This window comes from Lontra canadensis, unplaced genomic scaffold, assembly GCF_010015895.1.
Source record: "Lontra canadensis isolate GAN:19392208 unplaced genomic scaffold, GSC_riverotter_1.0 scaffold28, whole genome shotgun sequence".
NCBI lineage: Eukaryota > Metazoa > Chordata > Mammalia > Carnivora > Mustelidae > Lontra > Lontra canadensis.
Genome location: NW_022631022.1, coordinates 20,642,400 through 20,659,719, shown reverse-complemented (window position 1 = coordinate 20,659,719; position 17,320 = coordinate 20,642,400). Strand labels below are relative to the sequence as shown.

General features: G+C 35.5%; 1 protein-coding gene across 3 annotated transcripts in view; it reads right to left on the bottom strand.

The window, feature by feature from the left end:
* The window catches only part of SCAPER (S-phase cyclin A associated protein in the ER), a 460,910-nt gene that overhangs the window by 355,512 nt on the left and 88,078 nt on the right, over positions 1-17,320 (bottom strand). The window contains exons 1-2 of one of the 3 annotated variants that reach the window (XM_032865128.1): positions 17,258-17,262; positions 11,468-11,469 (exon numbers count right to left, since the gene is read on the bottom strand). The exons of the other annotated variants lie outside the window; for them this stretch is intronic. The gene's annotated coding sequence lies outside the window, so the exon portion shown is untranslated. Of the gene's footprint in view, positions 1-11,467; positions 11,470-17,257; positions 17,263-17,320 lie in introns of those variants that run through there. 3 annotated transcript variants of the gene reach the window in all.

Here is a 17,320-nt window from a genome sequence, read left to right as displayed (position 1 = left end):
CAGTACCATCATCCCAAATTTTTTAAATTATTTTTAAAGATTTTATTTACTTATTTGTCAGAGAGAGTAGAGAGGGAAAACAAGCAGGGAAAGCTCCAGGCAGAGGGAGAAGCAGGCTCCCTGCTGAGCAAGGAGCCCAATATGGGACTCAATGCCAGAGCATGACCTGAGCTGAAGGCAGATGTTCAACCCACTGAGCCACCCAGACGTCCCGTATCATCCCAAGTTTATCATTGATAAAATCTATTATTGTCATTTCATTTATCCCTTTGTCATGCAGAAAAATGATACGAAGAGAGATTAAGTAATTTCCCAAGGTCGCACGCCCAGGAAAGGTAAAGCCAAGATGCAGAAGGAACTGGAGGTGCTTATCATTTGACCTTTTCCCCACCCCTACGTTCAGTGTGGCCCAGTAGGAAGATGAACCTCCATATCCACTGAGCAGCAATGAGACTGAATGAAGCAGTACAAGTCAGAACTGGTAAACAGTGGTCCTCCCTAACCCCACGGTCAGCGGGGCCCAATGGAAGCACAGCCTCCACTTCCACTCAGCATCAAAGGCAGAGTGTGAAATAGGGACTAGTCAACATTCTGTTCTCCCCCTTCACCAGAATCAGCATATCCCTGTAGAAAGCTGAGCTCCCACTCAACCAACATTAATGTAACAAAATGAAGTGCTGGAGGGCAGGTTTACTTGGCACATGGACCTCCCTTCCCCTTGCCAAGGAGGGACCTAAGAATCCACCTCACCATACAGCAACAAGATGGCATGAGTTGTCCTCCCTTCAATCACAAACACATATTGTATACTAAACATTTCCTTCCTTCCTGGCTCAGTGAGCCCCAAAGAAGGGATGAGCTTATACAACCAGGAGGAGCCAAGGAGATGGTAAAATGTGGTGTATCAGTTTTGTTGGGAAAGTGTCACTGAGAACAAGAACAGAGTCTTAGGGACCTGTGGGCCAATTATAAAAGAGGTAACATGTGTCATTGGAGTCCCAGAAAGAGAGGAAAGAGAGTGTAGAAGTATTTGAAGAAAGAAAGTCTGAAAACTAGCCAAACTTAGTGAAAGACATAAACTATGGATTCAAGAAATTGAGAAATGTATACCCCCCAAATCCAGGCTAAGACACATCATAATTAAACAACTGGGAAAAAAAAAAGAAAGAAAGAAAAAATTATTGAAAGCAGCCACAGGGAAAAATATATTATCCACAGAGCAACATAAATTCTAATGGCAGAAGATTTCTCCTCTGAAATATTGCTGGCTAGGAGGAAGTGACATGTTTTCAGGGACTGAAAGAGCTATCAATTGCAAATTCTATATCCAGTGAAAATATCCCTCAGGAATGAAGAATAAATAAAGGCATTCTTAGATGAAGGAAAAACTGAAAGAACATATCAATAGTAAACCTCCCATTGAAGAATGGCTAAAGGAAGCTCCCTAAAGAAAAATAATAAGACAAGAAGGTTTAAAAAAAATCAAACAGGAACAAATACTGCAATGAGTAAAACTGGAGGTAAATAAACTATTCTTCTCACTCTCTTGAATCACAAAACAAAAAATTAGGGAGGGCATGTATTGCATGGAGCACTGGGTGTGGTGCAAAAACAATGAGTACTGTTACGCTGAAAAGAAATAAAAAAATTAAAATACCCTTTAATATAGGAAACAATATAATTAAGGCAATTACACATAGAAGTTGAGAGAATAAAGGGAAACAATTAGGTTTCTACGTTTCATTCATGGTGGTAAACATCAAAGCCAGTAGAGTATGATAATTTACATATGTACAATGTAATACCTAAGGAAACAACTATTTTAAAAGCTGAACCAATCAATATACTCCAAAATACTATAAATAAGTCAATATGGAATCATAAAAAAAGTTACTGATAAGAAAGCCAGAAAAGGGAAACAATGGAAAGAGAAACAGAGACAACAGAAAAACAGTAAAATGACAGGCCTATATCCTACCCTAACATACCAATAATTACCTTAATTATAAAATGTCTAAATATGCCAAATGATAAAAGACTGGCACAGTATATTAACAAGACAGTAAACAACATGTGTTGGAGAGGATGTGGAGAAAGGGGAACCCTCTTATACTACTGGTGGGAATGGAAGTTGGTGCAGCGACTTTGGAAAACAGTGTGGAGATTCCTTTAATTCCTTAATTAAAAATAGAGCTTCCTTATGACCCTGTAATTGCACTACTGGGTATTTACCTCAAAGATACTGATGTAGTGAAAAGAAGGGCCATCTGTAACCCAATGTTCATAGCAGCAATGGCCACAGTGACCAAACTGTGGAAAGAACCAAGATGCCCTTCAACAGACGAATGAATAAAGAAGATATGGTCCATATATACAATAGAGTATTATGCCTCCATCAGAAAGGATAACTACTCAACTTTGGTATCAACATAGATGGGACCGGAAGAGATTATGCTGAGTGAAATAAGTCAAGCAGAGAGAGTCAATTATCATACGGTTTCACTTACTTGTGGAGCATAAGGAATAACACGGAGGACAATGGGAGATGGAGAGGTGAGCTGGGGGAAATTGGAGGGGGAGACAAACCATGAGAGACTGGACTCTGAGAAACAAACTGAGGGTTTTGGAGGGGACGGGAGTGAGGGGGTTGGGCGAGTCTGGTGGTGGGTACTATGGAGGGCACGTATTGCATGGAGCACTCGGTGTGGTGCATAAACAATGAATTCTGGAACACTGTAAAGAAATGAAATAAAAATAAAATGAAAAAAAAAATACAATTGAGTTTTATGTTATCTATAAAAAATTCACTTAAATATAAGGTCTTAGGTAAATTCAAAGTGAAATAATGGAAAAAGTATTCAAATATTAATTAGGAAAGCAGGAGTTGTTATACTAATATGCGATACAATAGGCTTCAGAGCAAAGAAAACCACTAAAGAAATAAAGACATTCTATAATGATAAAAGCATTCCACAATGAAGATATACATCCCTAAATACATAAACCAAACAGAAACTCAAGATATACAGGAGAAAAAAATGATAAGGCTGAAAGGAAAAAGAGAAGAATCCACAACTATACCTGGGGACTTCTAACTCACTCTGAGGAACTGACAGAACTAGATACAACCAACTTGAAATAATAGCATATACAGAACAGTCTACTCAACAACATTAAAAACAAACAAAAAGACAAAAAATATATACAGAACATTCAGTATGATAGACCATATTCATTCTATAAAATAAACTGGAAAGACCAATTCTACAGTAAATACAAAATACCAAAACTCAACCAAGATGAAACAGACTATCTGAATAGTCTCATAATAATTATACAAACTGAACTTATACTTTAAAATCTCCCTCAAAATATTTCTATCCCCAGAAGGTTTCTCTAACAAATTTTAAACAACACTTTTTTAAAAAGATTTTATTTATTTATTTGACAGAGATCACAAGTAGGCAGAGAGGCAGGCAAAGAGAGAGGAAGGGAAGCAGGCTCCCCACTGAGCAGAGAGCCCAATGTGGGGCTCGATCCCAGGACCCTGCGATCATGACACGAGTGGAAGGCAGAGGCTTTAACCCACTGAGCCACCCAGACACCCCTACACAGCCCTTTTAAAAGGATTAACACTAATTTTAGACAAACACGAATTTTTATTCCAGAAAATAGGAGAGGAAAGAATACTCCCCAAGTTATAAGGTCAGTTTTGCCTCGATAGAAAAACACATAAAGACAGTATATTTAGGGGCGCCTGGGTGGCTCAGTGGGTTAAAGCCTCTGCCTTCAGCTCAGGTCATGTTCCCAGAGTTCTGGGATCGAGCCCCACATCGGGCTCTTTGCTCGGCGGGGAGCCTGCTTCCCTCTCTCTCTCTGCCTGTCTCTCTGCCTACTTGTGATCTCTGTCAAATAAATAAATAAAAATTTAAAAAAAAAAAAGACAGTATATTTAAAAAAAAAACAAAAAACTAACATTTCTCATGAACTTAAATATAAAAATCATCAACAAAATAATAGCATATCAAAGCTAGCAATGTATACAAAGTATTACAAACCATGATCAAGTGGAATTAATTTCAGGAATGCAAACCTGGTTCAACATTAAAAAAAAAATCAATGCAATCCACTACTAGTCAGCAGACTAAACAAGGAAAATCATATGATCTTATCAACTGATATAGAAAAAATATTTCACAAAATCTAATACCCACTCAAGAGAAAAACTCATTAAACTATAATATAGGGGAACTTACTCAACTTGATAAAAAATATCTACAAAAAACCTATAGCTAGGGGCACCTGGGTGGCTCTACCAGTTAAGCATCTGCCTTCCTTCAGCTCAGGTGATGATCTCAGCGTCCTGGTATTGAGTACTGCATCAGCCTCCCTGTTCAGCAGGAGTCTACTTCTCTCTCTCCTTCTGCCCCTATCCATTGCTCATGCTTTCTCTCTCAAATGAATAAATAAAATCTTAAAAAAAAAAAAAAAAAAAAAAAGGAGCACCTGGGTGGCTCAGTCATTAAGCATCTGCCTTCAGCTCCAGTCATGATCCCAGAGTCCCACATCGGGCTCCCTGCTCGGCAGGAAGCCTGCTTTCCCTCTCCCACTCCCCTTGCTTGTGTTCCTGCTCTCACTTTCTCTCTCGCTACCAAATAAATAAATAAAATGTTAAAATAAGTAAGTAAATAAATAAAGCAAAAGAAGAACTAAAACTGTCCTTAATTTCAGATGGTATGATTATCTACATAGAAAATCCCAGGGAATACACATAAAAATTCCAGAATTATTACACAAATTCAGTAGACTTGTAGGATATAGGTCAACACACAAATCCATCGCGTTTGCATATACTAACAGTGAACATGTGAAAATTAAAATTAAAAACAATTTACAACTGCATTGGGGTGCCCAGCTGGCTCACTCAGTTAAGCATCTCCTTCAGCTCAGGTCATGATCCCAAAGTCCTGGGATCCAGCCCTACATCTGGCTCCCTGCTCATTGGGCAGTACCTTTTTCCCTCTCCCTTTACCCCTCTCCCAATTTTGCTCTCTCTCTCTCTCTCTAACAAATACAATCTGAAAAAAAAAAAAAAAAACCCAAAACCTTACAATTACACTGAAGAAAATAAAATAGTAATACATTTAACAAAAAAGGTACAGTATATATTACAAAATTACAAAAGACTGATAAAAAAAAAAGTCCCAATAAATGGAAAGGCATATCACATGTATTAGAAAATAAATGTTGATTAGAAAATTCAGCTTAGTAAAAATGTTGGTTCCTCTAAAATGATCAACAGCTATAATGCAATTTCTATCAAAATCCCTGTAACATTTTTTTAGATATTAGAGAAGCTTATTCTAAAATTTATATAGAAAGACACAAACTAAAATACCTAAAAACAACTTTTAAAGAGAAGAATAAAGTAAAATCAATCACTCTACTCAATATTAAGGCTACCACAGAGCAAGAGTAATCAAGACAATACAGTATGGGTGTAATAACAGAACACAGATCAATGAAATAAATACAAAACCCAGAAATACATCCACAAAAATATGCCCAACTGATTTTTGACAAAATTTAAAAAGAATATTTAACAAATGGTGATGGAGCAGTAAGACATCTATAGTCAATATCTAAAACTAAAACTCACACTTCACCCAAAAATTAACTCAAAATGTGTCACCAATTTAAGATGTAAAACTATGAAATCTTTAGGAAAAACAAAACAAAAAAAAACTTTCGAATGTATGGCTACATAGTGAGTTCTTACACTTGACACTAAAAGCATGATCCATAAACAGAAGGCCTAATGGATCTCATCAAAATTGAAAATATTCCCCGTGCAACAAACTCTGAAGAGAATGAAAAGACAAACAACAGTCCAACAAAGGACTAACGTCCAGAATATACAAATAACACTCAAAATTCAACAGTAATATTACAAACAATACAAGAAAATGCACAAAAGACGTGAACAAACATCACACTGAAGCTACATGCAAATGACAAAGCACACAAAAGATGTTCAACATCATTAGCAATTAGAGAAGTGCAAATTAAAAACCACAATGAGATATCACAATATACCTATCAGAATGGCTAAATAAAATATAGTGAAAATACTGACGGGAATCTAGGATTAGAAGGCTGATAAGTAAACAGTACGAGATTTCTTTTTTTTCTTTCCAGTTCTCCTGAGATATAATTGACAAATAACATCATATCAGTTTAAGGTGAAACATATTGTTTGATATATGTATATATCAAGAAATGATTACCAAAATAAGTTTAATATCCAGCACCTCATCTAGTTACAAATATTTTTTCTTGAGATAAGAACTTCTAAGTTTACTCTCTTAGCAACTTTCAAATATATATACACCACATGTTCTTTATCCAAACGTACTTTATCTCATGGATCAATGGGCACTTAAACCGCTTCTATGTTTTGACTACTATAAATAATCTTGCTATGAACAATATTGCTATGAACAAGTACAGGTGTCTTTCCAAGATAGTGTTTTCATTTCATTTGGATATATACCCAGAGGTGGCATTGCTGGATCATATGGCAGTTCTATTTTAATTTTTTAAGTATGTATTTTTAAGTATTTCTTAATTTTTTAAGTTTAAGTTTAAACTCCATACTGTTTTCCATAGTGGCTGTAACAATTTACATTCCCACCAACAATGTCCAAAGGTTAAATGTTCTCCTTTCTCCACATTCTCTCCATTTATTATCTCATCTATTTGATGATAACCATTCTGACAGATGTGAGGTGATATCTCATTGTGGTTTGATTTGCTTTTCCCTAATGACTCATGATGTTGAAAACCTTCTCAGGCACCTGAGGCCAGCTGGATACCTTTTTTGGAAAAATGTCTATTCAAATCCTCTGCCCATCTTTTAAATTACATTGCTTGTTTTTTGATACAGAGTTGTATGAGTTCTTTATATATTTTGGATATTAACCCCAATCACATATATGATTTGCAAGTATTTTCTTCCATTCTATAGGTTACCTCTTTATTTTGTTGGTTTCCTTTGCTATACAGAGCCCTTTAATTTGATGTAGTCATGCTTACTTTTTGCTTTTGTTGCCTTTGCTTTTGTTGTCAAATACAAAAATTCAATGCCAAGAGGTATCTTTTCAAAGTGATGAAAATGTTCTGTAATTGACTGTGTTACGGTACTACATATGTGTGAATATACTAAAAATAGATGAATTGTATATTTTAAAAGGATGAATTGTATGGCATATGAATTGTATCTTAAAAAAGGTGGTATAAAACTTAACAGGAAAAAAATTTAAAGGAAAAAGTAGGCTGATTTCTGAGACTTATTTCTGAAAAACTGAAAACTTACATCACAGCTGAAAACTACATTTTTTATGGGTATCAAGACCATACCACCAAATGAATCACTAAAGGAAAGGAATTTTATTTAAAGGGGAAAAAATACTTATAATTGCTTGTAACTGGGAATGAATACAGCATCCGTTCCTCATTAAAACTCTTCAAAGTATAGGGATAGAGGAAACATTCCTCAACTTCATAAAATCTACTATGAAAAATCCACAGTGAATATCATTCTCAATGGGGAAAAACTGACAGCCTTCCCTTTGAGATCAGGAACGCGACAAGGATGCCCACTCTTGCCATTGTTGTTCAACATAGTACTAGAAGTCCTAGCAAGAGCAATCAGACAACAAAAAGAAATAAAAGGCATTCAAATTGGCAAGGCAGCAGCCAAACAACTCTTCACAGATGACATGATACTTTATGCAGAAAACCCAAAAGAGTCCACCCCCAAATTACAAGAACTCATATAGCAATTCAGCAATGTGGGACGATACAAAATCAATGCATCCATCTATATGCTGTCTACAAGAGACTCATTTTGCACCTAAAAATACCTCGGGATTGAAAGTGAGGAGATGGAGAACCATTTATCATGCCAACAATCCTCAAAAGAAATCTGGGGTAGCAATTCTCATATCAGACAAATTTGATTTTAAACTAAAGATTGTAGTAAGAGATGCAGAGGGACACAATATCATAATTAAAAGGCTATCCAATAAGAAGATCTAACAATTGTAAATATCTATGTCCCCAACATGGGAGTAGCCAACTATATAAGACAACTGTTAACCAAAATAAAGAACCATAACGATAATAATACATTAATAGTAGGAGATTTTAACATTCCACTCTCAGCACTGGACAGATCATCTAAGATCAACAAAGAAACAAGAGCTTTGAGTGACACACTGGATCTCAAAGATAGAGATTTTATACAGATTCATAGATATATACAGAACATTCCACCCTAAAACAACAGAATACTCATTTTTCTTGAATGCACATGGAACATTCTCCAAAATAGAGCACATACTGGGTAACAAATCAGGTCTCAGCAGATACCAAAAGATTGAGATCATTCCCTGCAAATTTCCATACCATAATGCTTTGAAACTGGAACTCAATCACAAGAAAAAATCTGGAAGGAATTAAAACACTTGGAAGGCAAAGAGCCTTCCAAGTTAGGGTCAACTAAGAAATTAAAGAAGAACTTAAACAATTCATGGAAACCAACGAGAATGAAAACACATTGGTCCAAAATCTATGGCATACTACAAAGGAGGTCCTAAGGAGGAAATACATAGCCATCGAAACCTCACTTAAAAAAGTGGAAAAATCCCAAATGCACGAGCTAACCTTAAACCTAAAGGAGCCAGAGAAAAAACAGCATATAAAACCTAAACAAAGCAGGAGATGAGAAATAAAAATGAGAGCAGAGATCAATGAAATAGAAACCAGAAAAAGACTAGAACAGATCAATGAAACTAGAAGCTTGTTCTTTGAAAGAATTAATTAAGATGGATAAATCTCCGGCCAGACTTATCCAAAATAAAAGAGAAAGGATGCAAATTAACAAAATCATGAATGAAAGGGGAGAAATCACAACTAACACCAAGGAAATAGAAACAATTATTAGAAATTATTATCAGCAACTATGTGCCAACAAATTAAGCAACCTGGAAGAAACAGATGCATTTCTAGAAACTTATAAACTACCAAGACTGAAACAGGAAGAAAGAGACAATATGAATAGGCCAATAACCAGTAACGAAATTGAAGCAGTAATCAAAAACCACCCCAAAAAAAAGAGTCCAGGGCCAGGAGGCTTTCCAGGGGAATTCTACCAAACACTAAAGAAGAAATAATACCTATTCTCCTGAAGCTGTTTCAAAAAATAGAAACAGAAGGAAAACTTCCAAGCTTGTTCTATGAGGCCAGCATTACCCTGATCTCAAAACCAGGCAACGATCCCATAAAAAACGACAATTACAGACCAATATCCCTGATGAGCATGAGGCCAAAATACTCAACAAGATCCTAGCCAGGAGGATCCAACAGTATGTTAAAAGTATTATCCACACAACCAGGTGGGATTTATTCCTGGGTACAAGGGTGGCTCAACATTTGCAAACAAATCAATGTGAGAAAGCACATTAATAAAAGAAGAGACAAAAACCATATGATCCTCTCAAGTGATGCAGAAAAAGCATTTGACAAAATACAGCCTCCTTTCCTGATTAAAACTCCAGAGTGTAGGCATAGAGGCAACATACCTCAATAATACAAAAGCTGTTTATGAAAAGCCCAAAGCGAATATCATTCTCAATGGGGAAAAAGTGAGATCGTTTCCCTTAAGACCAGGAACACAACAGGGATGCCCACTCTCACCACTATTGTTCAACACAGAACTAGAAGTCCTAGCATCAGCAGTCAGACAACAAAAAGAAATAAAAGGCATTCAAACTGGAAAAGAAGAAGTCAAACTTTCCCTCTTTGCAGATGACATGATAATTTATGTGGAAAACCCAAAACACTCCACCCCCAAATTACTAGAACTCATACAGAAATTCAGCAATGTGGCAGGATACAAAATCAATGCACAGTAATCATTGCTGTGCATTGATCTATATTGATATATAATCAATAGAGAATGCTTTTCCATATGCTAACAATGTAACTGTGGAAAGAGAAATTAAGGAATCAATTCCATTCACAATAGCAACAAAACCATAAGATACCTAGGAATAAACCTAACTAAAGAGGTAAAGGATCTATACTCTAGAAACTACGGAACACCTATGGAAGAAATTGAGGAAGACCCAAAAGGAATGCCATGCTCATGGATTGGAAGAATAAACATCATTAAAATGTCCATCCTGCCCAGAGCAATGTACACTTTCAATGCCATCCCTATTAAAATACCATTGGGATTTTTCAAAAAGCTCGAACAAACAATCCTAAAATTTGTATGGAACCAGAAAAGACCCTGAATTGCCAAGGAAATGATGAAAAAGAGAAACAAAGCTGGGGACATCACATTGCCTGACTTCAAGCTATATTACAAAGCTGTTATCACCAAGACAGCATGGTATTGGCGCAAAAACAGACACACATACCAATGGAACAGAATAGAGACTCGAGAAATGGACCCTCAATTCTACGGTCAACTAATCTTAGATAGTCTCTTCAATAAGTGGTACTGGGAAACTTGGACAGCTACAATATAGAAGAATGATACTGGAGCATTCCCTAACACAACACACAAAGATAAACTCAAAATGGGTGAAAGGCCTCAATGTGAAACAGGAATCTATCAAAATCCAGTACCTCTTCAACATCGACCAGAGTAACTTCTTTCAAGACACGTCTCCAAAGGCAAGGGAAACAAAACCAAAAATAAACTTGTGGAACTTCATCAAGAAAGCAAGCTTCTGCACAGCAAAGGAAACAGCTGACAAAACTAAGAGGCAGCCCACGAAACGGTAGAAGATATCTGCAAATGACATTACAGATAAAGGGCTGATATCTGAGATCTATAGAGAACTTCTCAAACTCAACACTCAAAAAACTAATAATCCAGTCAAAAAATGGACAGAAGACATGAACAGACACTTCCCCAAAGAAGATATACAAATGGCTAACAGACATATGAAATAATGTTCAACACCACTAGCCATTAGGGAAATACAAATCAAAACCATAATGAGACACCTCCTTACACCAGTTAGAATGGCAAAAATTAACAAAACAGGAAACAAGTGTTGGCGAGGATGTGGAAAAAGGGGAACACTCTAACACTGTTGGTGGGAATGCAAGCTGGTATAGCCACTCTGGAAAAGAGTATCAAGGTTCCTCAAGATGTTAAGAATAGAGCTACCCTACGATCCAGTCCTCGCCCTACTGGCTATTTACCCCAAAGATACAGATGTAGTGAAAAGAAGGGTCACATGCACACCAATGTTCATAGCAACCATGTCCACAACAGCCAAACTGTGGAAGGAGCCAAGATGCCCTTCAACAGACAAATGGATAAAACAGATGTGTTCCATATATACAATGGAATACTACTCAGCCATCAGAAAGGATGAACACACACCACTGGCATCAACATGGATGGAACTGGAGGGGATTATGTTAAGTGAAATAAGTCAAGCAGAGAAAGTCGATTATCATATGGTTTTACTCTTATGTGGAACATAAGAGCAATAGCACACAAGACCAAAGGGAAGGGAGGGAAATTCAAAGGGGGAGAAATCAGAGAGGGAGATGAACCATGGGAGGAGACTATGGACCCCAGAAAACAATCGGAGGGTTTCAAAGGGGAGGAGGGTGGAGGGAAAGGGTTACAGGGTGATGGGTATCAAGGAGAGCATGTGCTGTGATGAGCACTGGGTATTATATTTAACTAATGAATCACTGAACACTACATCTAAAACTAATTATGGGGGCACCTGGGTGGCTCAGTGGGTTAAACCTCTGCCTTTGGCTCAGGTCATGATCCCAGGGTCCTGGGATCGAGCCCCGCATTGGGCTCTCTGCTCAGCAGGGAGCCTGCTTCCTCCCCTCTCTCTGCCTGCTTCTCTGCCTACTTGTGATCTCTGTCAAATAAATAAATAAAATATTTTAAAAAAACTAATTGTGTGCTATAGAGTAGTTAACTGAACATTAAAAAAATTAGTATAAGTCTATTATTTATATTAATATTTAATTAATTTTATAATGTATATTTTAAAATATAAAATCAACCCTTTAAAAATCATATGTACCAAAAGAAAAAAAGAAGCAACTAAATTATGAAATTAAGTTTAACGAAAGATTTCAGTTTCCACTTAATTTAACTGGCTCACCCTTAGGAACAGTATGATTAATAACTTTACATTTTAAAGGAAAGAAAAACACCCTCTTTCAAAGCTTTCTTATAAAAAGAAATACTGCTTAACACTTGAACCTAGTCCATAACCAATATGATGGCCAACACAAACACTACCATGTAATAAAAAGAAAAAGTGAAATAACTGAAGCAAGTCAGAGGAATGTACCAAAACAGAAACTATAACACAGGTCTCTTAGGCACTAAGAAATTAGCTATGAACAAATTACATTTTTAAGGAGCCTTCAGTATAAACTATATTGAAAAATTATTCCCATAATGAAGAATGCATGTTGAGAATAGCAAATCATGCAATTAACCTGTCAGAGAGCTTCTAAATGCTTAGAATAATTTTGTAAGTACACAAAACTCAAAATTTTATTTCATATCATAGTTTTTACACTCCAGAACTTAAACAATTTTTAATATTTTATAGATGACATTAATAAAGTAACATTAAATTCAAATTAAAACAACCAATAAATGAAAAGCAACAGAATAATCCCAACATCACTGATATATTACTATTTTCACTTATTACTATATCTAATGTAGTAATATTCTGTTTACAACTTATCATTGTTCAAGAGAAAATGTTCTATTTTATAATATCCTTTATTAGATTATACAGGCATCAGAAAACAAGATCCACTTTTTTATTCTCAGTAAGAGTTTCTATATAATTAATGTTAGTTTTACCTTAAAAGTTTGAAAGAATTCACAGTGAAGCCATCTTGACCAGGAATTTTCTTTGTGAAAAAAAATGTTAATTATACACCCAGATTTCTAAAAAAAAAATACTTACTAAATTCCTTCATGTTATTCTAATTCCTGCTATAAAAGTTTGATTACATACTGTTTTTCAAGAAATTTGTCATTTTCTTTTCTAAATTTAGCATATAATATTGTTCATAATATCCTATTACCTTCTCAATATCTGTGGAGTCTCTACTCATGCCTTTATCTCATACATGGTATTATGTCTTGTCTCCTCTTTTTCCATAATCAGTATTAGAAGTCTATTAATTATATTAGCCTATTCAAAGAATTACCTTTTGGCTCTGCTGATTTTCTCATTTCTCACCTCTACCTTCTCCTTCTTTCTTATGTTCCTTGGGTTTAATTTGTTCCTTTCTAATTTCCAGAGATAGGTTTTCTTCTTTTCTAATATATGAAATTGAGGCTAGAAATTTTCCTCAAAGCACAGCATTATCTTTAGCCCATAAGATTTTAAATGTTACTTTTCACTGAATTCCCATTTTATACTTTTCATTATGATTTCTTCTCTGACTCAAGGATTATTCAGAAATATATTCCAAAATTCCAAAAATTTGAGAATTATACGGCTATCTTTTTAAACGGATTTCTAATTTAATTCTACAGTGTTCAAGAAGACAAATGAGTTCAATCATCTAAAATTTTGTGAAATTTGTTTAATGGCTCGGCATGTGTCCATTCTGGTAAATATTCCATGTATACTTGAATATATATTTGGGCTTACATGACAAAGTAACCTATATCAAAATTAACCCCCTTCATGCCAAACACAACTATAAAAGCTAGACAAACTACACAACTGAATGGTCTAAAGGCATTGGAAAGCAATCATGATAGGCAAGATTTGAAGAACTACCATTCCTGAAAAAAGGGAAGGACAAGATGAGATCCACATTGACCCTGGAATCTTTTCCTGAAGACATTTCAAATTCAGGGGGAAGTGAATCCTAGCCGAAACCAACAGTCATGTCTGGCTGAAACAAATACTGGAGTTCAATGAGTCTAAAATAACTGAGACTTCAGGAGCAAAAGTCTTGGGAGAGGCAGGAACTGTATTTAGCCTTCCCTTAGGAGTCTGACAACTACTACGCTTTGCACATACACACCAAGACTCCATAATACCCAGAAAAAAGCAGCAGCTAGAATGCTAACGAACTAAGCAGATACTATATCAACTATAGAGTGGTAAGGAATTCAGGAATGTAGTAGTCTTGGCAAACACCCCAGATTTTCAGTTAAGACTCAAAAGGAATAAGGACAAAACTGAAACACATCAACTTTAATAAAACCTCAAACCAAACCTTCAAGGATTAAGGTAAACTCCTTAAGCTCTATCTTCTTGCCAAAAGAAAAACAACAATATTTTTAAAAGCAGCCTCTATAATTTTAAATACACCATGTTAAACATTCAACTAAATATTATGAGGCATGTTTAAAAAGGTTCAAATACCTGAGAACTCCCCAAAAATGTTTTTAAAGTAACAAACCCACAGGTAGTTCAGATATTTGAATTTTTAATTTTCAGACACAGACTTTTCAAAATAGCTATTATTAATACATTTAAGATAATACAGGTTAGACATACAGAATAGAGGACCAGTGGACTGGAAGACATGTCAGTAAAAAGTTTCCAGGTTGAAGGATAAAAAGAAAAAGGAAAAGAATAGCATATTTGTTTAAAAAAAAAAAAAAGCTTATTTGTTAGACAAACAATTATATCAGGTTCATTAATCACATTGTTTAGATACCCTGTTTTTTTTTTTGTTTACTTGTACTGTCAGTGTTGAGACAGTTATTTTAAAATCTCATAGAGTGAGTATACATTTTTCAATTTTTCCTTTCAATTATGTTAGTTTTTGCTTTATATGTTTTAAAGATGTGTTACATTAAGAATTAAGAATTATTTTCCAATTCTGTTAAAATACTCCTTTAAAAATTAAAAAACAATTTCTCTTTAAAATGTTTCTTGGTTACTGTATCTATTTTGTCTGGTAATAAAGCAATACCACCTTTGATTTGAATAAGACATGTATGGAATATCTTTTCCCATCTTTTTTTGACTTCTCTGTTTTCAAATTGAAGGTATATCACTTTACGCTTAACACACTCGGGCATTATTTTTAATGCAATTATAATTTCAAAAATTTAATATTTAGACCATTTGCCTTTAGTGGACTTCAAAAGAAAGCTGGGAAAGGAATCTTTATACAAACTAGATTTTAAACCAAAGACTGCAATAAGACAGGAAAAAAGACACTAATATCATAATAAAAGGGTCTCTCCAACAAGAAGATCTAACAATTGTAAATATTCATGCACTTATATTGGGAGCAGCCAATTATATACACCAGTTAATAACAAAATTAAAGAAACACATGGATAATAAGACAGTAATAGTAGGGGACGTTAACACTCCACTCACAGCAATGGACAGACTATCTATGCAAACCAACAAGGAAACAAGGGCAATGATGACCCACTGGACCATATGGACTTCACAGATGTATTCAGAGCATTCCATCCTAAAGCAACAAAATACACATTCTTCTCGAGTGCACACAGAACATTCTCTAGAACAGATCACATCCTGGGTCACAAGTCAGGTCTCAACCAGTAAAACTGGGATTACTCCCTGCATACTTTCAGACCACAATGCTTTAAAACTTGAACACAATCATAAGAGAAAATTTGGAAGGAACACAAATACATGGAGGTTAAAAAGCATCCTATGAATGGATCAACCAGGAAATTAAAGAATTAAAAAAATTTATGGGCAAATGAAAATGAAAACACAACTGCTCAGAATCTTGGGGATGCAGTGAAGGCAGTCCTAAGAGGCAAATACAGAGCAATACAAGTCTTTGTCAAGAAACAAGAAAAGACTAATACACAAGCTAACCTTACACCCAAAGGAGGTGGAAAAACAACAGCAAATAACACCCACACCCAGCAGAATAAGAGAAATAATACAGATTAGAGTAGAAAACAATGAAATAGAAATTTAAAAAACAAATGGTGGAACAGATAAACAAAACTAGGAGCTGGTTCTATGAAAGAATAAACAAGATTGATAAATCCCTAGCCTAACTTACCAAAAAGAAAAGTGGAAGGATCCAAATAAATCATGAATGAAAGAAGGGAGGTCACAACCAACACTGCAAAAATACAATTATAAGAACATATTATGAGCCACTGTATACCAACAAATTAGGCAATCTGGAAGAAATGGATGCATTTCTAGAAACTTATAAACTACCAAAACTGAAAGAAATAGAAAACCTGAACAGACCCATAACCAGCAAAGAAATGGAAGCAGTAATCAAAAATCTACCAACAAACAAGTGTCTAGGACCAGACTGCCTTCCAGCAGAATTCTACCAAACATTTAAAGAAGAATTAATCTATTCTGAAGCTGTTTCAAAAAGTAGAAATGGAAGGGAAACTCCCAAACACATTCTATGAGGTCAGCATTATCTTGATCCCAAAACCAAAGACTTGATCAAAAAGGAGAATTACAGACCAATATCCCTGATGAACATGGATACAAAAATTCTCACCAAGATCCTAGCCAATATGATCCAACATTACATTTAAACAACATTACATTATTCACCATGACCAAGTGGGGTTTATTCCTGGGCTGCAAGGGTAGTTCAACATCTCCATGGAATGGAAGAACAAATATTATTAAAATGTCTTTGCTACCTAGAGCAATCTACACATTCAACGCAATACACATTCAATGCAATCCCTATATACCATCAACATTTTTCACAGAGCTGGAATAAATAACCCTAAAATCTGTATGGAACCAGAAAGACCCCAAACAGACAAAAGAATGTTAAAAAGGAAAACCATAGCTGGTGGCATCACAATTCCAGACTTCAAGCTATATTACAAAGCTGGAATCATCAAGACAGTATAGTACTGGCACAAAAACAGATGCACAGGTCAACGGAACAGAATAGAGACCCCAGAAATGGACCCGCAACTTATGGCCAATTAATCTTCAACAAATCAAGAAAGAATATCCACTGGATAAAACATAGTCTCTTCAACAAATGGTTTTGGGAAAACTGGACAGCCACGTGCAGAAGAATGAAACTGCACCATTTCCTTACACCATACACAAAAACAGATTCAAAATGAAGGATGAAAGACCTAAACGTGAGACAGGAATCCATCAAAATCCTAGAGAAGAACACAGGCAGCAACCTCTTTGACCTCAGCCACAGCAACTTTTTGCTAGACATGCCCCCGCAAAAACAAAAATTAACTATTGGGATGATGAAAAGCTTTTGC